We start from the raw sequence: 24,092 nt of genomic DNA, 5'->3' as shown, positions 1-24,092 counted from the left end.
TTCTTAACTATCTGGGAAGCAGAAACTGGATCCTGCATAGAACCCAAGTGAGATCTTATCCTGAGACATTTGTGTGCTGCCCTTACACTCAGCAAACTTCCTCAGAGCAAACATGCCAGCTGGGAAGCCAGGGGAGAGTGGCAGGTTCTTACCAAGCCTCGAATATTTGCTCTGAGACAGCCCCAGTCAGCTGCTATCAAAGGCAGCAAAGCTGATAGCAAAGTGCCGTTTGGGCTTTGCAGAAGATGATAGGACTGTCATGCATTTTTCAGATGTGGCCAGAAATATTTGTTTTCTTGCAAAAGCAATGGATTGAGGGTAAATTTACTCAGATTTCTTACAAAGCTCCTTACGTAATGTTTGTGGTCAGATGATTTTCAAAGAAATTAAAAAAAAAACAACAAAACTGTTGTATGATTGTACAGCCCTGGACAGGCAACATGTGCTGTGGGAAGGAAATGCTGAGTGTTAAGCTCCTGAGATGTAGGTGGTAATCTCCCCTGTGTAGATGGATCATCCATTCTCCACAGCATATCGGATGAGATCATGACAGACCTCATATGTGGCATGTCTGGCTAATGTGGAGGTCAGCTCTTGATAAGTACTTTGATCTGAGCGTGCAAGTCAGAAATCTCCTCTCCATCCACAAGTCCCTTCTGTACACAGTGTTAACATCAGCACAGCAAATATTACACAGGTGTTGGGGAAATTTGATAATTTTGATCAAATTGTTCTGCACTGAAATTAAACAGCAGCAAAGTTTGGGTTAGTTCTAGTAGCATTTCCTTTTTTGCTGCTGCTGCTGCAAAAAAAGAGAATGCAAATGAAACTCCACAGAATACTGAGCTTGCAGCTCCTGGCTGGGATGCTCTCCTGCCTGGTGAGAGTGCCAGGGCTGCACCCTCCCACTGCATGAGAAGAACAGGCACTTCATGCTGCCATTCCCACTACACCAGCATTGCTGAATTTTAAGCAATAACAGCCTAATATTTTATTTTAAGTTTTAACAATCACTTTTTAAATGGAAAGATGCTTGTTTAGTTATTGAGCAGATTTAATACCAGTTTTTGTATATACGTTTTTGTTGGACCACAGTCACAGTTACCTGTGGATATCAACCAAACAAGAAACATTTGTAGGAGTGCAGATGGTGAAGCTGTGATTGAGAACACGTTCGAATGAGAGTAATTACAAAGTGCATATCCACACACCTCTGCTATCTTATCTTTGAGGATTTCTTTGCAGCTTTTTAAATGGGTGTGTGCTGGTGAACTACAGTACCTTGTCACTCAGGTGAAAGAATTTGTTTTTTGGAAGAGGAGTTATTCAGAAAAGCATGCTTTGAGAATTAAAGCAAGTGCATGATAGATTTACTACTGAGGAATATTAGATTTTGCCTAAACTAGGATAAGGTTATCAAATCTAGAAATTCAAATTTTACATAATAATGTAGCTAAAATGAGAATATCAGGTAGAAAATCCTGTTTGGACATATAGTTTGCAAAGCCTCAGTGATGACGCCACAGTTATAATTTGTTTGTACTTCTGAAACAGACTTTGGCTGCGAGACCAGGTTTTTTTTTTTTCAGTGGAGAACTTTCTGGCTATTTTTGTTGTTGTTGTTCAATGAATCTCATCGTGGAATTCTACAGTGAAAACCAGATTAATCAAGTCAAATCATTTACTTCTACCATGTAAAGCATTTACTGATTGCTTCACCTCTTTTCATTCCCGTGACATATGAAGTAAACTGGAGGAGACAACAACCCTATTAACAAATGAAGATATAAGGATGGTCCCTTTAAGCAAAGGATGGTTTACTACCTTAATAAGAGTCATGGTGTGATGCTTCTGCCCTTGAGCACTCTTTTCCTTCTTTGATGTCGCCTATCTATTTATAAAGTGCTCTGAGACTGCAAAGATGAAGCACCCTATATAAATTACAAGGTCTTTGTCTGCCTCTATTAAAATGAGCCCAGACAATTTTTGTTTTAAAAAGAGAGGAAAATAATTCAGGAAAGAAGCCATGTGCCATGTGTTGTTTAGAGATCTGAAAAAATCTTTGGATAAAGCTGATGCTTTTCTTCTATTTCAACCTAAAATACACGCAGAGCTTCAGAAAGCTTCAGCTACTTTTCTATTCAGAGCAAATGAACCTGAAAAATTAGAGACAAAAACTTAACAATAAAAAAAAGGAAGTTGAAATGGATGCAGTCTTACATTCTAGGCTGCAATTACAAGCTAATGCAGGGAAACTGTGATTATACATAAACAATAAGTTGAAGTAGCAATGCCCTGTGGAGCTGAAGGATTGGCACTCATCTCTATCCTAACAGAAATCTGATCTGCCAAAGTGGAAGACCATAAGATGGTAAACAGTAAAAACGGTTTGGTCTGAGCAGCTTTGTTGCACTAAGAAGAGCATTGAAAGTGATAGGCCTGTGAATGTCTGACTAATGATGCTGTTGGTTGGTGCTATGGATTATAAATTTCAAGCAAATCAACCATGGTAGATCACAGAATCATAGAATCACTCAGGTTGGAAAAAACATTAAGAATCATGACCATGACCTAACCATACTACCTTAACTAACAACCCTCTGCTAAATCATGTCTCTGAGCACCACATCCAAACAGTTTTTACCCAGGGATGGTGACTCAACCACTTCCCTGGGGAGCCTATTCCAGTGCTTAACAACCCTTTCTGTAAAGAAATGTTTCCTGATATCCAACCTAAACTTATCCTGGCACAACTTGAGGCCATTTTCCCTCGTCCTATCACCAGTGAGAACAACCCCCACTCTTGCTGTTATCACTTTTCAGATATTGAAAGAGAGCAATAAGGTCTCCTCTCAGCCTCCTTTTCCCCAGACTGAACAGTCCCAGTTTCTTCACTCTCTCCTCGTAGGGCATATTCTCCGAGCCCTTCACAAGCCTTGTTGTCCTTCTTTGGACCTGCTCCAGCACCTCAATGTCCTTTCTGTACTGAGGTGCCCAGATCTGAACACAGTACTCAAGGTGAGGCCTCACCAATGCCAAATACAGGGGCAGGATGACTTCCCTAGTCCTGCTCACCACTCCATTCCTGAGACAAGCCAGGATGCTACTGGCCTTCTTGGCCACCTGGGCACACTGCTGGCTCGTATTCAGCTGGCTGTCCATCAGTACAACAAGGCCCCTTTCCATCAGGCAGCTTTCCAGCCACTCTTTTCCAAGCCTGTAGGGTTGCCTGGGGTTGTTGTGACCAAAATGCAGGACCAACACTTGGCCCTATTGAAACTCATACAGTTGGCCCATCGATCCAATCTATCCAGATCCCTCCGTAGTGCCCTTCTCCCCTCAGGCAGACCAATACTCTCTCCCAACTTGGTGTCATCTGCAAACTTACTGAGGGTGCACTCAATCCCCTCATCAAGATCATTAATCAAGTTGTTAAATAGAAGTGATCCAGTACTGAGCCCTGGGGCAAAATGTTCATGACCAGCCACCAACTGGATTTACCTCCACTGACCACAACTCTTTCAACCCGGCCATCCACCCAGCTGAGTGTACGCCCATCCAAACCATGGGCAGCCAACTTCTCCACAAGAATGTCTAGGGGGACGGTATCAAAGGCCTTACTGAAGTCCAAGTAGACCACACCGACAGCCTTACTCTCATCTACTAATCGTGTCACCTTGTCATAGAATGAAATCAGGTTTGTCAGACAGGGTCTACCATTTGTAAACCCATGCTGACTTGGCCTGATCCCCTGGCTGACCATGATGGCCATTAATTGGTCCATGATGGCTCCCAAGAAGATAGCTCTAGAATCAGTCCCATACAACATGACTTTTCTGTGACATTTCTGAGACTTTTGTCTGTCTCTTGACTTGACCTACTAAACCTACAGTGCCCAGATTGCCTTTGGCTAAGGAAACATACAAAGTTTATGAATCATACAAGAGCTGTTGGGAGTCCCCTTGGATCAGGCCCTCAACCTCACCACAGTTACTAAGTTCAGGAGGACAAATGCACTCTGCCTGGTGTGGCAAAACTCCAGCTGGGGTCTCACACTGGAGTATGGTTGTATTCACTGACAACCAGAGGGACAATTTGGGCAGCCAAATTGTAAAGGACTTCCTGTACCTAAGCTAAACATTCTCAATTCTGTAATGAAACTGAGTACATTCTTAATTGCCATGTTGAATTACAAGCTACTTCTTCTGCTCCTTTCACTTGTACACCTAGGTCAAGGAGATTGTCATGCTCTCCGTCACATTAGGTTAGAAACACAATGTTCAAAATGAGACCCTTTCAACTTGTCTCATGTGGCTAAAAGCTTTCCAGTTCCTTTATTCTTAGCAGCTTGTGAGCTATTTGAGAATGGCTGCTTCTAACAAATCCAGTTAGCTGACTGTCTGCTGAAAAGCCACAAGAGAAGAACAAGCCCAAATAAATGCTAAAGTTTTGGTTTTTTTTTGTAAATTGTGTTGTGATTCTTTGCATTCCATGTTTTGAGATTTGATTAGCCATTAGCATATAGCTGAACATTTTACATCAAAAAGAAAATAGCTAAGCCTTGGACACAGCGCTCATTTATTCTGACCTAGCTCTGGGCTCTGTGTGAGCACAGCTATTGTTATTTCATACAGGACTGATATCTGATACAGTGTGTGTCCTGTTATTGTGACTCCGTAAAGCTCCTGAGGATTAAGAAAGGCTGTAGAAACTGCTGCCTGAGGTGCCAAACATAAAAGTGGAGAAAAAGCAAAATATGGGCAAAGTGTTACATTTGTACCTAAAGCTCTCAGGAAATCAGATAATGTTCATTCAGTTTCTGACTCCATTGCTGGGTTTTTAATGTGACTTTGGGAGAAGCATTTAACTTTTCTCTCACCATTTTCTCTTTTGCAACACTGACTCCACGCTTTGTGGTGAAAAGTAGGGGAAAAGTGCAGATCAGATTTTGGCCTTATTTCAACATAAAGGTCATCCCATGTGGGTAATGGGAATATGAATGATTTTTTTAAGGAATATACATAATTTATAACATTTTCCTTCTGAACTAGCCATAAAATACACAGTGCTTAATGTACTTCTTTTTGTTTTATATCTCATACTTGAGTAAACTAGGATGTATTTAAAACTATCTGTTAGCACCCTTCCCATAGGAAAAAAAAAGGAAAGCCAACATTTGACATTTGAAGCACAGAAAATAAGAAACTTCCTTTTTTTTCTTTTCTTTTTTCTTTTTTTCCTGCTAAAGCTCTACCTAAAAGAGTTACCTTTGGCAAAAGATTTGTTTGTTGTAAATCTTCAGAAGCTATGTCAGAAGCCTGCTTTGTAGCTTTCCATGTATTGGATCAGAACAAATCTTACACATTTTAACAGTAGCTATAAAACAAATGGAGAAGATTTAGGTACATATCTTGTCAGCCAGCAGACCTTTGCAAGCCCTCCCTTTGGCAGACAGCACTTCTAAACATTTATATGGCCTAGGATTTATATGGTAACAGCATGCAAGCAAAAAAATACCCTAGTTGGTATCAAAAAGTCTTAGTGGATGTCTTTTTTTGGGAAACAGCTATTTAGGTTTATGCTGAACTGAAATCACATGTTCTGTCATGAAGAACTGCTGCTGTTCAACTGTTTACATACCATGAATAAATGTTTAAAACAACCTTTCCTGTGAATAAAGCTCAAAACGAAAGGCTTGGCCACTTTTACAGAAAGCAGAGTGGATCTCTTCATGGTGGCTCCTAAGTGCTCCAGGTGAGCTGAGCTCCAACTACTCCTGCAACCCTCCATCCTTGGGCAAAGGGGTTTTGCATCTGTTCCATACTTCTGTGCAGGTGTTGGGATCCTGTCCTGCAAATTCATGAGGTGCAGGTGTGACTGGGACACCTGTGCCACTGTCATGAAAAGTGGAATTTATTGCTTATAAGATAAGGTCATAAACTCTCCAGCAGTCCATTGTGGATCACTCCATATGGTGAGAATTGTAACCTCCTTCCTGCAGATGTATCTCAGAAATGCCAAGAATCCGACCTGCAAAAGAAAAACACATCTCTAAGCAGAAATGGATGTATGATATAAGATAAAAAGGGCATTTTGAGCTCTTGTGGTGTGGGTATCTTGGAGTTTGGAAGAAATTTAGATATGAAGAAGAAATTCTTCCCTATGAGGGTGTTGACGCACTGAGATACGTTGCCCAGAGAAGCTGTGAATGCCCCATCCCTGAAAGTGTTCAATGTCAGACTGGGTGGGCTTTTGTTAGCCTGATCTAGTGGGAGGTGTCCCTGCCCATGACACAGAAATTGGAACTGGGTAATTTTTAAGGTCCCTTCCAACCCAAACTCTTCTGTGATTCCATGATTCTATGAATACCTGTGGAAAAAAAAAGTAGCATTTAAGATTATTTATATTTCATATACATAAAAACAAACAAACAAAACAAACAGCTCCACCCCCCTCCACACACACACACACACACACACAAGGTTCTTTACTTCTTTTCTATCACTTCCTAACTTTTCTGTATTTAAATTGGCATCCTGAGTTGTGTCCTTAGTAATCCTCATGACTCATAAGTAAGGTATTTGGACAGCATATGCTCTCCGAATGAACAGATTTTTAAAATGTGATTATTCACATTTGTATGAGCATAGCCCCCTTCTCAAACATCAGCCTGCACAAAAATGATAGCTATCTGATTGCCCACAGCAGAGCAACTGCAATTATAAGAAATGGAGAAATTACACCTCATCTCACATTTCTACCTGTACTTTCTTAGCTGTGAACCTCATGCCTATCTAAATGCCTACTAATTCAAAGAAAGCACAACTTCCCTGTTTTCACAACAGTGATAGAAGATGGATATATTTGCATGTTGATTGCAATAGAAATAGGGTTCAAATTTTTTCAAAATAATGATTTGATGTCCCCTCTGTTTCACATGGTTCTGACCTTTCAGTGGATTCCCATCGTTTTCAGCATTATGTTCCCATGTGACACAGGGACAAAGCTAAACTGCAGGACTTTATCCCAGGAAATGCAGCAAGAATAAACTCTTGTTCCCAATACAGTTCTTTCTTCCTTTCACAATCATGGGGAAGCCTTGAGAAATACTTCAGGTGCCATGCATTATGAATTTCACACTCACTACACATTGACTTATTTTTAAATAGTCTTTTTTTTTCTTTTTTTTCTTTTGCTACTAGACAAACCCCTTGATTTTTTTTCTTGTGAAGTTTGCATCCAGGCCAAGGATACACCAGCACTCAGTGATTCAGGCTTATGAGTTATGCTGCCAGGTTCTGCCTTGTTAAACTCACACCACACCATCTTCTTGACCTCATTTACCTCTTACAAGGCCAGTGCCTGAAGCAGAAGAGATTTAGTTTTTAAGGGGTTGTTTTGGCTTTTCCTGTTTAAAGCTATTGAAAAAATAAGTCTCTGTAAAAGAGCTTGTGTCCCTGCAGCTATTGTTTGGTACACAGCACCAGAGAACTTTATACTATGCTGTAACAGCAAGCAGGCAAACAGACAAAATCATGAAAAGAAAACAGATCTGTTATGTTAACTACAAATACTCATTTCCTAACCTTTGCTTTCATTGCTTTTAAAGAAAGAAAGAGTTTTGCAAGCAGTAAACATGCAAGGATGGCATACATGATGATTTCCCAAAGGCTATGAGCCTAAATATAGACATGGGCTTTGGCATAGGTCTGTTGTCCTCTGAAGAGCAGAGGGTACCATGAGACTTGCAAATTCTTTGGCAAACTACACTGAATGCATTTGGTTGGGGGTTGATTTGGCTGTGATTGTACAGTATAGTGTTTGCTTACATGGTCAAGGTGCCCAACAGTGCAGCTGTGCAAAGAGACGGGTGGGTCGGAGCACTCAACTACAGGTGTAACTGCATAGGAAACAGCATACTTCAAAGCACTTCAGATGCACAGCTTGCTTCCCTCTCTCAAAACGTTCCTTGAGTCTCCGCAGCAGCTGGAAGATGAGAGGGCCCCAACTCCATCAAAAAGACTGCTTTATTCCAGAAGGGTGTTTGCGTGTATTAAAGGCAGGTACAGAGAATATGGTGCCCAAATATGTAGTTTAATCATACCCACACATATTGCTAACTCCACGATAGCTAACTCCATGATAGCAGTACTATCCCTATGATCAAAGGAGGCTAGGGTAGGTCTGATCCTCCACCTGCAAATTAGGTGTTTGTATAATCATACATGCCTTAATCTTTTTGCCAGCTTTTTCTCTGCTTTCCCTCTCTTTACTTTCTGCCATGAATTTAGATGTTTTCTGAGGTTCTGGGCCTTCCTCTGTGACATGACAGCCAGAATGCTTTCATTATTAAAAAAGGAAAAGTTAAGTCATATGCCCTGCATTATGAGTCACAGCAACTAGGGCTAAGAAGCTACTGAAACAGTTTTGTTCAACTACAGAACTATAAATCAGTTACTTTATCCAGTAAATTCAATTTATACACATTGTTGCCATTAGCTGTGGAATCAGAACAAAAGAATGCAATTTTTTTGGAAAAGGTCCTTGAGAGCATATGAAACATCCAGACTTTACTCATAAAAGTCACACACTGTACAAGTTCCTTCTGGCAAACATGGAAAGCCACTCACTGTTAGTTATTTTACTTTTTTTTTTCTTTACTTGCTTTAAGTACTAATACATCTGAGTTATTATCCTCATTCATGATGTCACATTATTGCTGTTGCTGTTCTGGTGCTTAGTGTCTAATGCCTAGACACGTTTTTGTGGTTTAAATCTCATGAATATTCACTTATTCATTCTTTCTTTGCAACCAATAAATGTGAGAAACTGATTTTGCATTCCAACTCACTCTGCACATAATTTGATTGCAGCTGAAGGAGTTGGAGCTAATAGAATAAACTGAAGAAATACTCCCATAGCAAAACACACTTTGGCCTCCTCTGTTCCTGTAGTATGTCAAAGGGAATAATCTGAAGAGAACTCTCTGTAATTAACCGCAAATGTAGGGAAGGAGCAGGCTCCGTCATTGAGGGGCTGACGTGTAGTTTCACTGTCCTGGCAAAACTGCATGAAGTGTGCTTTATGTGAATTTCGGGGATTTTTAATCATTATTATATGCATGCAGCATGGGGAAGGAGTTTGGCTGTGGGTTCAGAGGAGTGGCATTAGCCACAGTAGCACTCACAAAGCATTTGCCATGTATGAAGTTCCAGCTTCGACCCTTTGGCTGCATTTCCGATGCCACGTGCACATGCACACTTGGCCAAGTCCTGTCAGCACTGGCCCTGCTGGCAGCCATCACTACACCAGAACCACAGAGGCGGCTTCCTCCCTGCCTTCAGCTGCTAGGCGAGCAGTTAGACTATGTTTTACTTACCCGCCCTCAAACCAGCCAAGCTGTCATGAACTTCTGGTAAGGTTTGCTTTTTATGGCTGTTGGTAAGGAAGGAACCCTCCTGAGAAAGGCGAGGGCAGAAGTCACTGACTCTCAGTGCCCACGTGCAGAAGCAGGGCCACACTGGCAGCAGCAGACACTTGCCGCCAATGCCACAGCCCCTTGGGAAGCCACACGTGAGCCATGTCTGTCCCAGGCAGGCCAGGGCAGGTCCATCCTCTCCTTGGTGTCCATCTGGACTTCCCAGGCCTCCTTGTGCCTGGAGAACCAGTGGCTAAGAAAGGCTTCTCAGCACTGGCAGCTTCTGGTGCCTGTATGGAACACCACATACACCGAATGAGCAGAATTCTCCAAATTGCTTTTTTTCCTTGCTTCTCTTAGAAATGAATGACACAGGCAAAATGAGAAGGTGCAGATATCACACTAGCCAGCTTTGGTCTTCTTTAGGCATTCCCAATCTTTAAATACCACAAATGTTATAGCATAAAGTCCTAGCTATGCATCTGATGTTTCCTGATAGTTTTCAGGGTACCCTTCAGACCATTCTAACCTGCTGCAGAATAATTCATAGATCTGGGGAGAAGAGAGAACCACTTGACCTCGAATGTAATTCCGTCTTTCCCTGCAATATTTTCATAAAACTATGTGATTCATGGCATATTGTCTACATCTTTTCCTTTGCTGCAACTCACCTGCAGCCCCTTAAGGGAGTAGTTTCCTCCTAAGATTTGCTCCCACGGCAGTGAATTCTTTGTTTTACAGTCTCACCCTTTATCTCTGATTTCCTACTGTCCATCTGCTGTTGTGAGTTGCCTATGAAACAGCATCATTTTCTACACAAGAGACCAGAGAAGAGATAGATATTTATTTATTAATCCATTGATGATCCCTCAAGGTTCTTCTGTGTTAAATTCTTTACTGAAGGGTCTGTTGTTGAAGCTCAACTTTATTGCCTTTTACATTTCTTCTGTTACTTCTGTTAATGGGAATAAGAAAATGATGAGAGCATCCATATAAAAAACATTTAAGAAAATATCTCTGGGGATGTCATTACTGCTTTGAACTTAAAAATAACCAGAAGGGGAATCAGAATATTTCTTATTCTTACATGTATTTAATCATCATTTCATTTTATGGGTTTCACCATTTCCAGAATTTTTACTTTCAGTGACCACCCTTTTCAAACTTACAAGTGAGGTAATTAATTTATTTCATGTATAGAGCATTTTCAGATGCTGAAAATCTTCTTCCTCTCTCTATATATTTATTACTTGTTCTTTTCCATTTTTCCCACGTATTCTTCACTCAAATATTATTATTTTAATAAATAAGGAGTCTTTAAGAAGGAAAGTATTTTATTAATAATGCAGTAAATTAAACAGAGATGAGATTAATGATAATAAGATAATAATAATGAAAAGCTATTATTTATTTACTCCAAAGGTGAAAAAATATAAATCAAATCTTATTGGGAGTATTAATTAATGATTCCATTATTGTTGCTAGTATCAAGTCTAAAAAGAGATGAAATAGTATGTCAAGACAATACAGAAGAAGTGATTCAGTTATAAGTGTAAAATATTTACGTCTCCAAGCAGTGAGCTGACACCATAGGCTAGAAATGAAACATGACAGTTCTAAAGCTTAGTGGATGATAATTTTAACTGCACAGAGATCTATGTCATCTTCCACAGTGTCCATTTTGAGATTACTGCTTTCAGATACTGCCTCTGGAATGCAAACACAAATACGAAGTTGGATATGAATCACCGTGAGAGTGGGCTCCCATCTTTCACAGAAAGACATTTCCCAAGCAGGCAAGCAAGTCATCAAGTTCTTACAGCTCTGATCTTGTTTTTTTTTTTGTTTTTTGTTTTTTTTAAGTAAATGACAGCAATGACCAATTCAGTACAGAGGAAACACAGCCGTGTCACTCCAGGAAAAAAGAGAAAACATGACACTCATGATGGCAGATTTTGTGGAGCAGGTTACTACAGTTACTTTGATCTGTTTTGTATAGCACAAAAAGAGATAAAAAGTAATATGTCATGGTACAGAAAAAGGTGCTTTCTTTCACTGCAGTGTATGAAAGCAGTCAGAATGCAGGGACCAGCTCCATTCCCAACACTGTTCTATCGTGAGCTTATATAAAATAGGTGGGTTTTTTTTGTTTGTTTGTTTGTTTGTTTTGTTTTGTTTTTGTATGAAACATGGTGAGGGTAAAGCTGGTAAAAAAAAAAAAAAAAAGATGGAGGACAGATTTATTTTACTCAGTATCCTGAGATACATCCATCAAAATTACTACGGCTCTTTAAATCCCTGACAAAGTCAGTGGAAAGATTCCCTTTTCTGGAAAGGACGTTTGTGGCTGAACAGGCAGTCAGTGCACATCAAGATAGGATACAGTGAGCCAGATTGTACAATGCTTGGTGTCAGTTCAGTATTTTAAAGTCATATATCACCACTGTCAAAAGTTATGACTCCAGAGTCTTAAGATCTCAGTATTTTTCAGGATATGATTTAAATATTAAGTCTATCTTATAAAAAATTCTATAAAACACATGCTTCACACACAGACCTGGCCTCTTTCAATGCTCTTTATGGGTTGATTTGATATACTATTGCAACAGGTGTGTTTATAAAATTAGATGTGGTAAGTTGTCTGTGCTGAAGCCTTCAGTTTTGCATTTACATGCATCAGTGAAGGACAAAGTCTTTTTCACTGACATCTGAGTACTGAAAGTACTGAGACTTTCAGTTTACTTGAGATTCAAAATTAATTAGTGCCTTAAGGTGATGCTGAACCTCTTGCAATGTATCTGTACAAATACAGATGGTTCTACACACAGAATAACTGATTCTTCATATGCCTTATCAGTCTCAGTTACAAATTATGTTGTATTTCACAGTGGCTGAGAAAGTTAGCCAAAATTCAGTTGTTACTGTTTGTACCTCATGGTTTTGTTACTGGGGCAACCAGAGACTTTTGCTAAGGAAATGTTGCTTTCAGAATTTGATATACTGGCAGCATTACACAGACTTTTGAATCATTTTTAAAGATAAAGCTGGCTTTAATGGGTATGTCTTGAGAAAGAACTGGAATACTTTGTTGTAAACAGCTGTACCACCTATGGGAGTAGATTAGCAGCAGACTCATAAAATGGAAGTAAAATTAGCCTCCAAGCCTTTTGACATAATTAAGATTAACTTTTAAAGGCAGAAAATCTGCTTTAGCAATGTGCTAGACCACGATTTCAAATTTAAAATTATGCTTTGAAACTTATTGCTCCTAAAAGATGATGTGGACATTAAAAGAACCTGCAGAGTGCCAGCTATATGAAGACATGCCTAGATGTTTCATGATCCTTCCTGTTGTATAAAGCTTCCTTTCCCAGTTTATTTGGTGTGATACTGATTTCTATTATACCCTAATAGGTTAAGAACCAAATCTCAAATATCAGCTCCTCTTTAATGTGCTGGCCCGTATGACAGGAGCAGAACAGGAGCAGCAGCTTCAGAGAATCATACTCAGAGCCCTAACTTGCTGATATCATGTGAGCCCAGACAGACCTTGTACTGTCTTGTTCCAGCCATTGCCAGAGGTCTGCCAAATGCAACCAGCACTCAGACATCAGAAATGTGGTCCTGACAGTTTCCAGTTTCACTCACGAAGTAATTTCTCAGAAACCCCCAGTGTAGCTCTCTGCCAATCACTGCTGTTGCCCCAGCTTTACAAATTGAAAGAATCACAGAATCACAGGTATTGGAAGGGACCTCCAGAGATCATCAAGTCCACCCCCCCTGCTAAAGTGAGTACCCTTCAATAGGTCACATAGGAGGTGCCCAGATGGATCTTTAATATCTCCACAGAAGGAGATTCTACAACCTCTCTGGGTAACCTTTTCCAGTGCTCCGTCTGTAAATAAGTTCTCCTTCATGTTAGTATAGAACTTCCTATGTTTAAGTTTTAGGCCACTACTCCTTGTCCTATCACTACACACCACTGAGAAGAACCTGGCCTCATCCATTTTCCTCCCACCTTCCTTTAAATATTTATAAACATTTACCAGATCCTCTCTCTGTCTTCTTTTCCCCATGCTGAACAGACCCAGGTTATTCAGCCTTTCCTCATATGAGAGATGTTCCAGGCCCTTCATATTTTTTTTTTCACCCCTCCACTGCACTCCTTCTAAGAGATCTCTGTCTTTTTTGAACTGGGGAGCCCCAAACTGGACATACTATTCTAAATATGGGCTCACCACCTCCTTCAATAATGATCTTTTTAATGCACCCCAGGATGATATTTGCCTTCTTGGTCACGATGGCACAGTGCTTTCTGACGGTTAACCTGTTGTCCTCCAGGACCCCCAGGTCCTTCCCTGTAGAGTTCCTCTCCAGCAGATCAGCCCATAACCTGTACTGACACATACGGTTATTCCTCCCCAGATGTAAGACTCTACTCTTGCTGCTGTTAAACCTCATCAGATTCTTCCCTGCCCACTCTCCAGTTTGTCCAGGTCTTGTTGAATGGTCCACAGCCTTCTGGTGTATCAGTCACTCCTCCCAGCTTTGTATCATCAGCAAACTTGCTCAGGGTTCTGTAGGATATTATTCTGTTAACTCCCTTCATCCATGTTGTTGATGAAGACATTGAACAGGACTGGACCAAGTTCTGATCCCCGGGGAACACCATCAGTTACAGGTCTCCAACCATACTCCGCACCACTGATGACATCTCTCTGAGCTCTGTCAGTCAGCTTTACTGTTCCTTCAGCCACAGCAACTTTTGGGGAAAGAGGAATGAATGAAGATGAGGGCTTCCCCTTTTTTTCCCCACCACTTTCCTTCTTCAAAATGTTTGCACAATAAGATTCTCTTCAATAACTATCTTTTCATAAGTCCCTGGTTCTAACCGAGCCTGAATAAGTATAGATATCTGATGGGAAAGGAGAAAATAATGAGCCAATACAAATTATTTTGAAGAGGGGTCTGATTAATGTCCCCTTACTCTATTTGTCTTCAGTACAGCGGCTCCCATCTAAATTAGTCATTCCTGGAGCTCTTGTTAAAGACAAAGGAGAAAAACAGACTCTATTATAATGAGTCGTCTGACCTATTTTATCTTTATTAGGGTGTTCCAAAAGAGCCTGTTTTCCTCTGTGAGCCAAACGGTCTAAGTGACAGGTTCTACGCTGCAGATGCTTGCGTTTAATGAGATGAATCCCATTGCTTCTGACATCTTTCTTGACATGTAATGAAAAGCATTCTCATGGAGTGGAGACACCAGTACCTGTTTGTCACCCATTCTCCCATGAATTCATCTCCATCATGGGGGAGCAGTGGAAGGAAGCAATCACTGCCAATGCTATTTCTGGCCTGAAGCTACATGCTTTACTTGGAAAAATGGCAGTGGAATTTTTATCTGAGTAAGGATGGATAGGGAGATGGCTTCCAGCTTGTGACTGTAAATGAAACAAAACTTTTATTTGAGTTTTTGTTATGCATCTCACATGCTGGCTTCCAGCTGCATGTGAATCATCATCTCCAGCCTCGGCACAACACATACACAGCTTTTTGTGGGAGGCTTTGCAAGTTGTTTGGGGAGCTAGCTATGAGAAACCCCGAGACCTCTCTGTAGGAAGGGATTTTCCCAAGGTTGAGGTCATTTGACAAAATATACTTCTAGGTTTTATTTTGCATAGTGTTAAAACGCCCTAGAGATTACAGAGTAATACTCCATTACCTAATTAATATTTAATAATTAGTGCTAAGTGGAGCAGTCCTCACAAGAGATTAGGAAATTATTCACATCTTGCTTGCTGGGACAATTCCCTGACACTGACAATCTTAATTCACTTAATTCAGCAATGTTCTGACCCCTACAACCAAGGTGAATGATCTTAACTTACTGAAATTAGTATTTTTTAATAAAATCCCATTTTTTAGTGACAACTTTTTTCATAGGTCTTCAATGAGCTCCTGATAGATAAAATGGGCCATTGTGGCTCAAGCGTATTTCTCATGCAGTGGAGAATGCCTCCTGGGTTTCAAATGAGGAATTCGAATCTAAGGTGAAATAACAGCTTAAAAAAGATGACGTTTTGCAATGACCTTTCCATTTAGTGTCCTGAGAATTGCAATCAAATCCTAATGTCACTGAGAAATCCACGACTGGTTGATTGACCGTTAGCCTGAAGATAGCTTTTTCCTAAGTTATTTCTACCAGAGGGATTCTTTAGGGAATCCTTAAACACCATGAATGTTCCCAGGAGATAAATTGGGTGAATGAATCTTCAAATGTTAAATATCATTTAACATGATGCAGTTCAAATTTGTCCTCTGTCTTGTACTTGCTATAATTGCGTACAGAGAGAAAATTGGATGCTATCTGAATACTGGTGCAGTGCATCTATTTTATCCAGAGAAAAGTGCTTAAAGGGGGCAGATTGCATGGAAAATAGTCTATATATTGAACACCGGCATGTCAAGACTGGAAGAACAGAGCTTACTTAAGTAAGAGTTGTGACAGTGGGGTTATTGATCTGTTTCTTATGTAGGAATTCTTGGCCTGCTAACAAAGGAAGAATAGAGTTCAGGGAGAAGCCACTGAAAAAGGAGATAGTTGTATTTTGTAATTCCTGACTTTCTCAGCATGTAAAAGTAGAACAAGAACATCCTCCAGCTACTCCTTGTACTGGAGATAGGATTGGTAACAGGAGGAAAGAAGAGTTTTACTACAAAAGATATAAGGATGTTCAAACAATCCAAACCAAGATGTGCTTCTTGCTGGAGAGAAGTAAATGAGCCAAACCATTAAGAGTGAAATCTAACTGGAACCATGTCTACTTTTCCTTATTATGGGAAAACATGAACTGAAGCAAGGTAATTATTTTCAAGCATTTTTTAGATCAACCTTAGCTAGACAGCTATAATAAAACAGCTGTAATCTCTGAACCTGAGAGGCTGTCCCCCATTTAGAGAAGTTGTTTGGCTCTGGTCGTTCAACTTGCCTGATATACTAGAGGAGAATAAAACTTCACCAGACTGAGCTGGTCTTGTGCCACCCTTAAGGAACAGGAAAGATGAGCTTAGCCAAATCAGAAGAGCAAAGTGCCATGATGTGGAGCTTGAAAGGTCATTGGTGGCTGAAAATACAGCCTCTGTAGGTAATGTGAATGCTTTGATTCACTCCAGTGGTATTTGGATTAGGCTTCTAGCAGAAGAGAGTTGCTGGTTTTGTTGTGTCTTTAGGACAAATGAGTTCTAATCCTAGTGCTTTGTTCAGGGGATTCAAGTGACTAATTAGGGACTTAAAATATTGGATTAAAAGCTCTATAGAAATTATTTTAATAGCTTCATATGTAAGCTTTAAAAGGATGTTGTAACTTCAGGTAAATCACCAGTTTTATTTTCCTTCAGTCTCAATATAACCTGTGGGGGAGAAGAGAGCTGGAAAGATTCATCAGTAGAGATCTCAAACAAATCGGCACCTTCACCTCTAGCAGTCCCCTGGGACTCACTGCCAGAAGTGAGCCCCGCTGACTACAGATTTATTTTTTCAGTGTCTCTTTAGAGCATGCAATCTTTTTTTATGTATCTGTAGTCTTGGCAGTTTGGAAAGCTAGGAATTTGAGGGATGGGAAAGGACACAGGAACCTTAAACAGGCACCATATTTAAGTACTAAGCATATTAAAATGCCTTCTCACAGACATGGTAGTAGCAGAAGAGGGCCAAAAGTGAAGTCAGTCCTGATATAAGCATTTAATTTCCATGTACTATTGCTGGAAGAAGTTTGGTTTCTCTGCAGATGCCCAGAGAGGAGACCAGGTTCACTTCATTTATGCACATATTTCACTGTTGCTGCGCTGAACCAACATGAAATGGTAGGTGTGTTATCTAGTCAGCATAATTCTGAGAACAAGTGTTTAGTGGGGAGAATTTACTTCTAAAAAATTATATTCTTCTGTCATCTGTGTAGCTGCATCAGAGAAACAGCTATTTAAGGAAGCTTGGACCTACAGTTGATCCATTTGAGTGCATTATCCTAACAAGGAGGCTGATGTGCAAAATCTCTGCACAGCAGTACCTATCTATTACAAGAAGCTAAAGTGGTTAAAAAGATAATAACTCAGTTGAAGGGAAATGTATGTGTGGAGTTCAGGTAGCTACCTTACATCCAACTTTAATATATACAACTTAGGATCACAAGTTTCTCTAGGTAATAGATCTATTCCTAAACTCATCAACTGCGATGGAATTTGGGATTAGCAGATAAGCTTAGCTGCCTACAGTTGTTTCAGCACTCTTCCTTCCTATATTCATTTTGTAACATATCCAACAAGACTTGTTCTAAGCTTTCTTATTTTAACTTTATTATAATGTATATTTTTTTCTCAGCAAAAGAAGAAAAGAAGCTCATCGTGAAACCTGGAGTTGAGATCTATCACATACCATATTATTCAACATTCATGAATAACCACACCTCTGAGAAAGAATGTCTTCTATGTTTTTACCTAGCAGTAACTTTCCAACTGTGATCAGATAATCCTTATCTCTGCACAGATATCATCAAAATGGAATGTGTGTCCCAAGGGAGTTGAACTGACTCCCCAAATACCTGTAGATTTTAAAATATTTTAAACTATAACACAGTACTGAAATCCAAATTAACAGTTCCTATGGCAACTACAGTTTACACATGGAAAATATCTGCCCTATCTATTCAGTGATGCATGAACCATGCTGTAAGAATTACAGCATTCTGTTTTACACCAATTTTGAATCCTAAAACTCTCTTGCTCACTAACACTAAGATCACTTTCTGTGAACTACTTCAAGACTTACTCTTTGCTGAAGTGAAAAAAAAGCACATCTGTTTGTAGCAAGGATGCAGATAATTCATTATGATAGGATTTGGACATCTATAACTGCTATGTTCTGTTTGAAGACCTTCTGTCATATTCATATAATCTTCATTGGAGATATCCAAACAAAATGATTCATAAAAAGCAATAATTAATTGGAGGAGAGCCAGAGATCTAAAACAAACACTACCATTATCATCTCTGGTAAGCTCAAAAAAGCCTCAAGAGATGCCTCTGTCACAATGAAAAAGCTTTCAAAACAGTATGAAAATGTATTCTACATGTTAATAGAATTATTCTGCACAGTCCAAGACCTTGAGAAGTATATTTAGAATATCATTTTTTGAAAATAAACTGTCTACATTATTGCTGCTGACAGTTGTCTCTAATTTAAGGACCAGGTCATGGAACATTTTTTTTGTGCAAAGTGGAAAGGGAACCCCAAATGCTCTCTTACCCCAGCTGAATGCTCCAGCTTAGGAGGGCAAAATGAAGAAAAGCGATTTCACATTGCTGTCATCCTTATGTATGTGGGAAGGTATGAAGAGTGTGGACAGTCAGTACTCAGTATAGCCACTAATTTGGGTGTGTAAGCATTATGATACACTGTAAAACCTATAATCAATCTTATATTTTCTTTTGTTTGTCTGGAGTGTGGAAAGGTCATGCACCTTGAATAAGTACATAAGCATGTTACTGGAATTAATTCAGCAAAATTATTAGATCAACCAATAAAATATGCTGTATCAAAAAACATGTTAACAGCATAGAGAAATGAGCTAGAGGGTGCTATTCAGGACTTATTTAATTGAATTAATCATTTTTCATTTGTAAATTTTCCAATCAGTATTGATACAAAAATCATACATAGTTCATTATCTAATATAATGGATCAAATTTTTACTTCATCAGCAAGGACAGTAAGCAGTAAGTTCGGGCTTCCTCGTTCTTTGCCCAGCACTGTCTTGTGACCTAGTTACTGCACCCTAGACAGTGCTCTTAAGTGCATCTACTGGTTAGAGTCCCTAGTGGAAGATTTAGTGCTGTGAGTTAGCTAAGTGTGCATAACCACATTTCCTCTCTGCCCCTCCTTATACCTTACAATGACCCTTCCATTAGATGAGACAGGAGGGAAGGGTAAAAATTAAATCAACCTTTTATATGGGTATATCAAGATTCTCGATCTTTTACAGTCTGTCTTATTGATTCAGAAACAACAATTCTGTAATATAAATAATGAGCCTGATTCTCAGAATAAGAAGAAAACAAAGCTTTATGTGCCTTCCTCTCTTGCAAAGTAGATGCTAACCATAATGTTCAATACCAGCCACCAGTGAACTAGCACATTCAGGTTTATTTCCTCGCTACTGGAAGCCTGAAGTGTACCAGAGTGAAGGTTAGCACTGACACTTAATTTTATACTTTCTATCAATTCAGAGTCCTTCAAATCTGAGCTTTTAAAGTCTGAGAGGCTTTTGTGAGCATACGCTCTACTCAAAATCATCTTAAATTCTGTATTTTTATTAACAGCATACTAGAAACCGACCCATTTACATAGAGTTTCTTTCATGCCTTGTTGATTTTTCCTTTCTAAAAACATTATCAATACTAGATATTGAAGAAAAGGAGGTGAAATGAGAAAGAGCTTCATCTGGAGGATGATACTGCTTGACAGAAATCTGAATTAATTTTACACATTCTGCTCAGTAATATCAAATCTGAAATTCTTCCCAAAATCTAGATGTCCCTAGGAGAGATTTAAGTTATATTTAAGCTAGTGACTGAAAATATATTCCTTCTGTACAGTTTTGTGAAAAACCAATACATAAACAAACAAACAAACAAACAATGTCCTGTAATAGATCTGCTTGCTGATATGTAATTTCATGTAGCATTATATAAAAATAAATTATGTATTTCTTGGGGGCTAAAGGGAAAAGATGGATGATTGTGAGAAAGCTGAGAATTGAAACATCTGCCCTTGATTAATTAAAACTCTACAAGTCTTCGCTGACCTATAGATATGAACATACTCTTAAATGCAAAGTGAAAGCCCAACAGCAATTAAGTGCAATCCTTAGGAGACTGAGAAGAAATGCTTATTATTACTAATGTCAGGAAATGTAATGAAGCAATACCCCTTTCCATTAAAGTGGCATGCTACCTTGAAATGCAAACATGTTAGCCATCAAGGAATAAGATTAGCTAGAGGGATGAATCTGTGCATGAATCATGCTGATTAGCAGGCCTATAAACAAAGGTTCTTTTAAAGCTCTATTTTGCTTTTCTGCCACCATCACGTTCTCATGTAGAAATAAAAGGAATGGAAATCAAAGGGGATTTTAAAACCTCTAAAATTAGTGTTTCATCTCTTTCTGTGAAGCTTTCAAGATAAATTGGTTTGATAATGTAGGTAACAAAAGCAACACAATTTTTACTTCAATCAACTACTCCAAGGGAAGAGCTACTGATTATGTGTTCACTTTCTCTGCATGCAGTAATTTACCTCATAATGCTCAGCTTCTTTGTTTTCCCATAGTCACCTAGAACAGAATCACAGAATTGTAGAATTGCTAGGGTTGGAAAAAACCACTAAGATCATCAGTCCAAACACCAACTCATTCCCCAAATGTCCTCTAACCCATGTCCCTCAGTACTACATCTACTCTTTTCCTGAACACCTCTAGGGATGGTGACTCCACCAACTCCCTGGGCAGCCTGTGCCAATAAATCATCAACATTTTGTAGAAGAATTTTTTTTCTAATATCAATCCTGAACCTTCCCTGGTGCAACTTAAGACAAACAGTTCTCATTCTATCAGTGTTATCTGAGAGAAGAGGCCAACCTCAACCTCATCTCAAACACCTTTCAGGGAATTGTAGAGAGTGATAAGGTTTTCCTTTGAGCTTCATCTTCTCCAGACTGAATCATCCCATTGCCCTCAGCCACTCCCCGTACAATTTGTGTTCCAGAGCCTTCACAGCTTCTTTGTCCTTCTCTGGACAAGCTCCAGGGCCTCAGTGTCTTTCTTGTAGTAAGAAACCAGCCTGATCATTCTGCCTTGATTCCCCAGCAACTGTAAACAAAAAGGAGAAGAGGATAAATGCTATGATGTCAGTAACACTGACTTTCAGAAGAGCAGTTGCTTCTCTTCTGGGTTAAACTTGAATGTATATGAACAATTTATGTGCTATGACCCAAACCTTCCTAATCCTAAAGAAAAAGATATCAGAGCACGTAGGTAGACAGTATTTCTTCAGAAGCCTTGACTAGTTAACTTTGTCATATTTGAAGATTTCTATCAAAGTTCACTAGCCCCACCTTCTCAGATTTCTAAAGTCTTCAAAGGAATCCTACAACATTGCTCTTCTGATTTGGTTGGAGAGAAAATCACAAGGAGCATTTGTTCTGAGCCATTGATGTAGTTACTTCTTTTCAATAAATTAAAAGCAGCTAAAATCATTACTGGTATCAGTGAGAAGTGCTTAAAATCTATGTTGCAAAAATCAGTACAAAGTATATCAAATTTATCTGATACATTTATCCTGGATCATAATACTGGCTTTTGTATTCTGCACTCCTTTGAAAACCACAGAATTAGCAATATTGCCTTGTCTAGTTCACCAGAGTGTTCCCTTTGGAGCTATCTTCCAGTAGCCATCAGAGCTGGGTGATGATTACGTGAAAGGTGTTTGAAAGAAGACATTAACTCTGGAGGTAAACCTCAGAACAAGTAGATATGTCACCATGATTAGGAACCTTAATATCTTTAGTTGCCACAATGTATTTGATGGACCAGATGGATATGGTGATGGACAGGAGGAGCTATAGATTTATGGCTAAACTGTACAATCATGGAGATGTTCTCTACTATTAGGCTCACTAGGAAATTGACATACTTTTGAATGACACCTGGTAAAAGATAATAGAAGCAGAGAGTCACAGAAACTATTTAGAAGTTCAACAAAAGATGCAAAAAGCCAAAAAGCTGATAATTTCTATATCTCTTACCTACTTCTCACTGCCTTCTGATTGTGTGGACAAGAGTAACTTCAGGACAAGACATTTCCACAGTGCTTGGCCAATGAAGATGTAGTCAGAATCTGGTGGCTGGCTGACAGAATTAGACCACACTAGAGACATAGTTAGGATGTAAGTCTCTTTCTCTCCAGAACCATAGTCTGGGTGCAGGACTGTGCAAATAACTACTTTCATAAGGTTTTATTAAGCTGGGAACTAGTTAGTGAGTTGCTGCTAGAAAGCTGTCAGATGAGAGCTAAGTAACCTTTCCTTGTAACAACGGTAACTGAGCACATAAAAACAGAACAGTTTAGTTTGCTTCTCTCTTATTCTCTGGGTGAAATAGATAAAGGGCGATAAGGCACCTATACTCCTGCCCTGAAAGAGGAATTTAAACTCTTCAGATGGCCCTTCACGTACTGTTCTGCTAGACTTGGTTCCTAATAGCCCATACATAGCAGCTTGAAATTCCATAAGAGGCTGAAAACTATGTATTCATAAGCCTTTGATAAAAATTCCCAGATAGATTCTGATACTGATGTGTCAAAGAGCAAATATGATATGCCAGTAACAATTAAATAGAAGTAACTTTTCAATTAAGAGAAAATGCTAAGTACTTTGGATTAAAATACATCTGGAAGGAAGATATCACTAAGTCAGACTGATGAAAGTCTTTTCAGTCAAAGAACATAATATAGATGTGGAGCTTAAGTGAATGTCATTAGAATTTTGGTCTCTGTCCCCTGAGGCACCATTCATGTCATTGTAGATGTTCAAGTGAAGTGTGTGCTTCATTTTTTTCCTTTCTTTTCATCTACAAAGGGGAAAAAAAAAGACATTAACTAAAAAGCTTAGTTTTGTCAATGAGAAATAAAGCATGCAGGCCTTTGTACCCTGTGATCTAGATATATTGGATAGTAAAGTGAATGCACCTTTGGAAATCCAATTCAAATTTAAATTGAAGTCTCGTGTTACCATTTTAATATACAATAATATTGCTTTTAATCATCATTTACTAATCCCTCTGCATAGACTTAAAACAAGGCTTTCCCAATGAAACAGGTAGTAAAAAACAGGCAGCATTTTTGCAGTGGTGTATATTAAAGGTAATTGCCAGCAGAAACCAGCTTGGAACTTAGTTCTACATTCACTCTATCCTGTTTTATCTTTTTACTATAGTAGCTTAGAGGTCATGGAAAAAATGCATATGAAAAAAATCCATGATTATGTATTCTACAATTGAGTCAATAAAGAGATGGGTGCAGTGGATTCTGGGAAAGGCACTACAAAAGATAACAAACTCCATAGAAGACTGTTGCTTATCTTATAAAACTGCACAGCATGCAAAAGCCAGTGTATGAAAATACATTTTTAATCTTCTCTTAGTATTTAATGCATAGGAAAAAAATTGACACGTATGTACATATGTAAAAGGTCATGAAAAGTATGACAGTCATAACCATCTGGACAAACACCACTGGAATCATCGGGCGTTAGGTTTTGCTCCTGCTGTGTTTTGACTCACCATGAGATCAACACCATGATCAGAAACATTGCATCTCAGATCAGCAGGACGGGGAATAGCACGACTCAAACAGCATGGACATTAACCAGCTGAGTTTTCACCAGCACAGTGCAAGAGCCAGAGGCATGGAATATTGTAGAACCTGAATTAATTACCAAAGTCTAGTTTGTTGATTTGAGGCTTGTAGAAAGGAAAGTGGATCCACTGATTCCAGTGGGAAGCTTGGTCAACAAAGTGATGAATTTAACTGGACTCTTACTGTTGACTCTACCAGCTTGGGCTGG

The sequence above is a fragment of the Lagopus muta genome, chromosome 1, assembly GCF_023343835.1.
Source record: "Lagopus muta isolate bLagMut1 chromosome 1, bLagMut1 primary, whole genome shotgun sequence".
NCBI classification, from domain to species: Eukaryota; Metazoa; Chordata; class Aves; order Galliformes; family Phasianidae; genus Lagopus; species Lagopus muta.
The sequence above is the reverse complement of the archived record's forward strand: the minus strand, read 5'-3'. Positions refer to the sequence as shown.